Source organism: Syngnathoides biaculeatus, chromosome 3 (genome assembly GCF_019802595.1).
Source record: "Syngnathoides biaculeatus isolate LvHL_M chromosome 3, ASM1980259v1, whole genome shotgun sequence".
Classification (NCBI taxonomy): domain Eukaryota; kingdom Metazoa; phylum Chordata; class Actinopteri; order Syngnathiformes; family Syngnathidae; genus Syngnathoides; species Syngnathoides biaculeatus.
Genome location: NC_084642.1, coordinates 40,502,189 through 40,509,400, shown reverse-complemented (window position 1 = coordinate 40,509,400; position 7,212 = coordinate 40,502,189). Strand labels below are relative to the sequence as shown.

Below are 7,212 nucleotides of genomic sequence, written 5' to 3'. Positions count from 1 at the left end.
GGGACCGTTGGGCAATCAACTTCTATCCGAATGTACGTACATCACTCAGCACCAAATATTTTTAGTCTGCACGATAGATAGATAGATAGATAGATAGACAGACAGACAGACAGACAGACAGACAGACAGACAGACAGACAGACAGACAGACAGACAGATAGATAGATAGATAGATAGATAGATAGATAGATAGATAGATAGATAGATAGATAGATAGATAGATAGATAGATAGATAGATAGATAGATAGATAGATAGATAGATAGATAGATAGATAGATAGATAGATAGATAGATAGATAGATAGATAGATAGATAGATAGATAGATAGATAGATAGATAAATAGATAGATAGATAGATAGACATCACGAGCAACCCTGCGGGGGGTCTGTACTTTCACTAGTGTAGGGATTTGCGAGTTTGGACCCTACGCGTGTTCGGTGATCGAGGAAGAGATGACCAATGATTAGACAAAATTAACAGCAAATGGATTTATTACAAAGGATTATGCAATACAGACGTCCGGGTCTTATCTAGGTATCTGCCGTACACGAGATGTGTGTCTTCTGGCAGGATAGCCAAAGAAGAAGACAAGCGCTGCCCAGTAACACAAGGTTTTTATATGCATGGGTCCATGGTAAAAATGGGTGCAACAAGTGCATAGTCACATGATTCAGAACACCCGTAAGCTTGAAACCTGCAGGACAGTACTAGACAGCTCAAAAACAGTAAAACATTTCTAAAAAAGTAACATCATGCAAAAAGTATCAGTAGAACAGAAGGGCAAGGGCCATGCAATCACGGGGCATGTCAACATTATGACAATCAGGAAGCGGTGGAAGTTTAGTATCATTTTCAAGGGGAGGGATAGAAACAGTAAAATCATCTTGAGGAGTGTGTCGGGGCGGGGGTATAATGAGGACATAATTTCCGCGGCCACCAGCTTGGGCACCAGGCGCCTTCTCAATCAGACAGGTTAAAAGAGAATGAATACAAGGAATGCAACAGCATCCGCAAAGGGTGAGAATAGAGGTGAAGACAGCCAGAGAGATGAAGATTAATGAAATGACACCCTTCCATTTACCAAACACATTCATCCAGTTATCCCACAGACGCGTCAACACCAGAGTGTTTCTTCATTTTCTTAGTAAGGGTTCTAAGGTTGCCAGGTTGTGTGTTATTCGGCAAACACCTCCTTTCTTGGCCAACAGGGCATCCAATGCGATTCTATTTTCGAAAGCCATAATAGATGCAGCCTTAAGTTGCTCATGTACAGCTTCAAGTCCTAGAAGGGTGGAATTGCCCAAACGTTTCACATTATAATGTATGTAATTGATACAGTCGACATTTTCGTTAAGAGTAACGGGGGAAAGAGCAGAAATTACAGGTATATTTTCAAAACCGGAAACTACCTGATCAGCCAGTTTGTATTCATCTGGGACACCACGGGGGACGCCAATAGCGTCAAAGTAGGTGGGATCGTCCGCACTGAGCCAGGTAGGCTTGGACCTACGTGAACGGTGTAATGGGCCAAGAGCTTCCTTGAAGTGTTCAGGAGCAACAGCCAGATCATCTAGGGTGACAGGAACAACAGAAATAGGCAAAACTAAAGTTACTCATGCACATCTGCCTGTACTGTTGCGCGGGAGGCAGTCAAAGAGACAGTCCCCTCCGTACCACCATTACACATCAGCACGGCTGACAGGTTGGAAGAAAGGTGTTTCCTGGGTCTCTGCACACTGATCATCAGAGATATTGCCAATTGGGGGCAAGGAAGGAAAATACAGGTGACGTTTTGGTGTACGCGATTAAAACAGGTTTGTTCTTTTTACCCGGTGTTACTGGGTGGGCAGTATCCCAAATTTTCCATTCATTTTTAGTCGCCACATAATTTTTTCATAAGATGTAGAACACCGGTGGAGTTGACAGAAGAGGAAATAACACGTAACAAAGGTCTAGGTCCCATGTATACAACACAGTCACTCGGGGTTTTATCCGCTGCTTGTTCTGCCCTTAGTAACCAATTATTGTTTACTACGCTAACGCCTGTCAAAATCCTAAATTACTCATCAACAGATGGGGCTTTGTTTATAATACGACTCTTCTTTGTGATGATTATTTTCCGGCTGGGTTGTGCTAATAGCTGGCACTGATGTGGGTATGGGTATGGGTATGGGGTATTTTTGAGAGATTTCCCAGATCAAAATACCAAGACCAACAATAACATCAATAATAATGCCATAGATTTCCTCCTCTCCCTCTCTTGGTCCGAAAAGTAATCAGACCATCTGTAGGAATCATGGTTAACAACAAAACAACAACAAACAATAAAATAAAAGTACAGTTAAGAGTCTGTAGCAGGGCAAAGCATAGAATAATGAGATTAGCCAGTTTTTTTATTTCAACGTGTGATTCATACGTTCAACTGAACCTTGACTGGTGGGGTGATAAAAACAACTAAACTTATGAGTTAACCCTAACCACTGCTCTACAGTAGCTTGGTGTGTGGATGTGAAATGTGTACCGTTGTCCAAGCGGATGGGAGCAGGGAAACCGTGCGTTGGAATCCAGTGGTTCACCAAAGCTTTCATTACTGACATGGCGTCTTCCCGAGCGCAGGGGTAGGCTTCAGGCCATCTTTGGCTGTTTTAAAGTCACTCCGTTTCCATGCAGACAGGTCCAACACAGCAGCCAAGACAGCGTAAGATGAGTCAGAATAGACAGTGACAGATTGTCCGACCGCCAGTTCCGGTGCGAGCACTTCCGCTGCCTGGGCTGAGGGAGCAGATATTAGTACAGAAGAGGAAACAGTTAAAAATTCACCTGAAGGCTGCTGCTCCACTACGGCAGCCACCGCAGACAAAGAGCCATCTGACTTACGGTAACAGCAACTATCATTGACCAGAACCCTCCTGTTAGTCCGAGGTTGGACAGAGAGATCAGCACGTGGATGAAGAGAATCTGAAGAATAGAAGAACGATGTTCCGAGGACATAGTGAATCCTTCAAAGGACCCAACTCTGCGCAAGAAGGGTACCGATTTGCGACAACACTGAAGCTTCTTTCTGGAAGCTTAGAATTCCAGCTCATGCAGACGAAGCAAATCGAGTTTTGCTAGAGATAAACACAACTCTGCTGTTGGGGCTGCTAACAGAAGGTCATCAACATACATCAGGAGTTTACAAGTGTCTACAATCAGGTGCGAGTGGGACACAGAAGAATGCATTTGCCAAATCAGTCGCTGTGAAGTATTTCAAATTGGGTGTGATGGTAGACAACATTATGTGGCGGTCTGGTACAGGTAACAATGGTGTGGTCGTTACATCATTAATGGCTCTCAAATCATGCGCCATACGATAAGTGTTACCATCTGCTTTTAAAACTGGCCTGAGTTGTGTACACCACGAGGAAGTGGATGTTTCCAAGACTCCAGAATTCCACAGCCCAGTGAGAGTGTCCTCCATCCCCTGGTGAGCAGCCGGATATTGAGGTCTGTAAACATGATAACCTGGGAAAACAGTGATTTTAATGTCTGGTGTCTTAGTAAAATCTCCAACATCATAGGCTCCAGAAGACCAAACTGATTTAGGCAGTTAATTTAACAATGACTCGGCGTCGTCATGGTCAGAGTAGTCATGTCTGTGTTCTCTAGTTAGGGTCTCATGTTCTAATATGGTCATATTAGTTATTAGCATCCGCAGAATTGGAGGTCTGTACGTTAGGGAGTGGTGTGTTCTCCCAGTCAGTCATTTAAAGTTAGTCGTTTCACCATAGGACCCAGCTTCTGGGCCTCGTGTCCTGGAGACAGAGCAACTCTACCTGCATTTTGAACTATGTCATTTGATCTGGTCCAAGAGAGCAGGATGCTGCTACACCCTCTCTTGCTGCGTATATATGTGTGGATGTAATGTCCCAAGGATCACCTTGTATGTATGCAGCTGTCTGGCATTCCCCGTTCTCGAAATACCCCATATCACCCGCAGGGAAACCCTGTAGAACAGCTGACTAGAACACTGTTGCAAATGCTACTCACCTGGACTGTAAATACCACCGTGGGGGTGAAAAAGGCCCAGCAGTGACTCCACTTCCTGAGAGTGCTCAGGAAGAACAACTTGGAAGCTAAAGTGCTACAGGCTTTCTTCATAACCACCGTGGAGAGCATCCTCACAGACTGCATCACAGTGTGGTATGCTGGATGCACAGTAGCAGACAGGAAAGCTCTGCAAAAAGGTGTCAACAGTGACCAGAAAATCACTGGCTGTTCTCTGCCCTCCCTAGAGGAAATTGCCAACTCCTGGTATCACAGCAGAGCCACTAATATTGAAAAGGACTCTCCACATCCTGACGTTCACCTGTTTAAAGTGCTGTGCTCTGGCAAGCGGTACAGGTCACACAAAACACGGACAACCAAATTCAAGGACAGCTTTTTCCCCAGAGCCATCAACTCCTTGAACTGAAAACCACTGAATATAACAGTACTGTAATGGAATATTATGTAACTGCACTTGTGCATTTATTTATTTATTTTAGCAATAGCAGTTTTTGACCACCTTATTCAATGGAATACTAGCGGGAGAGAAGATGCCAGAAGAATGGAGGAATAGTGTGGTAGTCCCCATTTTTAGGAACAAAGGAGATGTTCAGAGCTGTGGAAACTATAGAGGAATAAAGATGAGCCAAACAATGAAGTTATGGGAAAGAGAAGTAGAGGCTAGACACAGGACAGAAGTAAGTATCTGCGAGCAACAGTATGGTTGCATGCCTAGGAAAAGTACCACAGATGCATTATTTGCCTTGACGAGGCTCGTGGAAAAGTACAGAGAAGGTCAGAAGGAGATACATTGTGTTTTTGTAAACCTAGAGAAATCCTTTGACAGAATACCAAGAGAGGAACTGTGATACTGCATGCGCAAGTCTGGTGTGGCAGAGAAATATGGACAGCAGAACAGCGGTAAGATGTGCCATAGATGTGTCAGAAGAATTTAAGGTGGAGGTGGGACTGCATCAGGGATACGTGCTGAGCCCTTTCCTGTTTGTGGTAGTAATCGATAGGCTGACAGACGAGGTTAGACTGGAATCCCCTTGGACTATGATGTTCGCAGATGATACTGTGATCTGCAGTGAAAGCAGGGAGGAGGTGGAGGAACAATTAGAAAGATGGAGGCACACACTCGAAAGGAGAGGAATGAAGATTAGCCGAAGTAAAATAGAATATATGTGATATAATTAGAGGGGAAGAGGAGGAAGAGTAAAGCTCCAGGGAGAAGAGACAGTGAGGGTGCATGACTTCAAATACTCGTGGTCAACAATACAGAGCAATGGTGAGTGTGGTAAGGAAGTCAATAAATCGGTACAAGCGGGATGGAACAGTTGGCGGAAAGTGTCTGATGTTCTATTTGACAGAAGGGTCTGGGCTAGGATGAAGGGCAAAGTTTATAAAATGGTGGTAAGGCCGGCCATGATGTACGGATTAGAGAGGGTGGCTCTGAAGGAAAAGCAGGAAGCAGAACTGGAGGTAGCAGAAATGAAGACGCTGAGGTTCTCGCTCTTTCTAGGAGTGAGCAGGTTGGATAGGATTAGAAATTAGCTCATAAGAGGTACAGCCAAAGTTGGATGTTTTGGAGACAAGGTTAGAGAGAGCAGACTTCGATTGTTTGGACATGTCCAGAAGTGAGAGAGTAAGTATATTGGTAGAAGGGTGCTGAGGATGGAGCTGCCAGGCAAAAGAGTGAGAGGAAGACCAAAGAAAAGGCAGATTAATGTTGTGAGGGAGAACATGAGGACAGTAGGTGTTAGAGAGGGGGATGCACGATATAGGCTTAGATGGGAAAAGATGACACACTGTGGCGACCCCTAACGGGACAAGCTGAAGGAAGAAGAAGACGATTTTAGCAATAACTGTCCCTTGACGTTTATCTGTTGTTTTTAGATGCTCTTTGATTTTTGTTCTTTTTTATTGCACCTTGCACCTTGTGGGGAAGCATTCATCCTTTTGTTGTATGCACAGGATATAATGACATTAAAGGCTTTTGATTTGATTTGACTTCAAATACGTGTGTTCAACACTAGAGAGCAATGGAGAGTGTGGTGAAGAAGTGAAGAAACGGGTCCAAGCGGGGTGGAACAGTTGGCGGAAGGTGTCTGGTGTTCTATTCGAAAGAGGAGTCTCCGCTAGGTGGAAGGGTAAAGTTTATAAAACCGTGGTCAGGCCGGCCATAATGTACGGATTAGAGACGGTGGCACTGAAGAAACAACAGGAAGCAGAACTGGAGGTAGCAGAAATGAAGATGCTGAGATTCTCACTTGGAGTGAACAGGTTGGATAGGATTAGAAATGACCTCATTAGAGGGACAGCCAAAGTTGAATGTTTTGGAGACAAGGTTAGAGAGAGCTGCCTTAGATGGTTTGGACATGTTCAGAGACGAGAGAGTGAGTATATTTGTAGAAGGGTGCTGAGGATGGAGCTGCCAGGCAAAAGAGCGAGAGGAAGACCAAAGAAAAGGTTGATGGATGTTGTGAGGGACGACATGAGGACAGTGGGTGTTAGAGAAGAAGATGCACGAGATCGGCTTCGATGGAAAGGGATGACACGCTGTGGCGACCCCTAACGGGACAAGCCGAAAGGAAAAGAAGAAGCGAGTTGATGTTCGTCTCCCACATCAGGTCCTGTGAGACTGTAATTCCCAAAAACCCGAAGGTCTCGGCGCTTGACACAAGACAGTTGGACAGTGTCAGGGCAGATGTGGCGAAGGATGCCTCCTGAAGTCCACAATCATCTTTACAGTCTTTAGAGTGTTCAACACCAGGTTATGTTGGCCACACCAAAGCTACAGTCTCGTCACTCCCTGTCAATACGCAGACTCTTTGCCGTCTTTGATGAGGCCAATGACTGGTGTCAAATTCGGGAGTTTGACAGTCGGGTGCCTCAAAGTGCAGTTTTTTGTGTAGAGTGAGAAGAGGAGAGTGGAGAGGACAGAACCTTGCGGTGACCTCATGCTGATAGTATGTGTGGATGAGGTGGTGTTCCCTAGCCTCACCTGCTGTGTCCTGCCCGTCAGGAAGTTGTAGATCTACAAGTAGATGGCAGGTGAGACGCTGAGCTGGAGAAAGCTGGAGCTGAGCTGTGTTTTGATGCTCCCACATTGACAGTTGACACAATTTGGTAGTTTGTGAGACGTCACAATCATGACGAGATTCTGTGATTGCCATTTCCT

At 44.9% G+C, this 7,212-nt stretch overlaps 1 long non-coding RNA gene across 2 annotated transcripts; it reads right to left on the bottom strand.

The window, feature by feature from the left end:
* Positions 1 to 507: 507 nt before the first annotated feature.
* LOC133498676 (uncharacterized) lies at positions 508 to 6,708 on the bottom strand. 2 transcript variants are annotated; one of them, XR_009794434.1, is made up of 5 exons: positions 4,032 to 6,708; positions 2,880 to 3,506; positions 2,524 to 2,774; positions 1,412 to 1,572; positions 508 to 1,284 (listed from the first exon to the last, which is right to left on the bottom strand). It is a non-coding gene; the product is annotated as an uncharacterized LOC133498676 (long non-coding RNA). The 2 variants fall into 2 exon arrangements; XR_009794433.1 differs by having other exon boundaries at positions 2,880 to 6,684.
* Between the last annotated feature and the right edge of the window lie 504 nt (positions 6,709 to 7,212).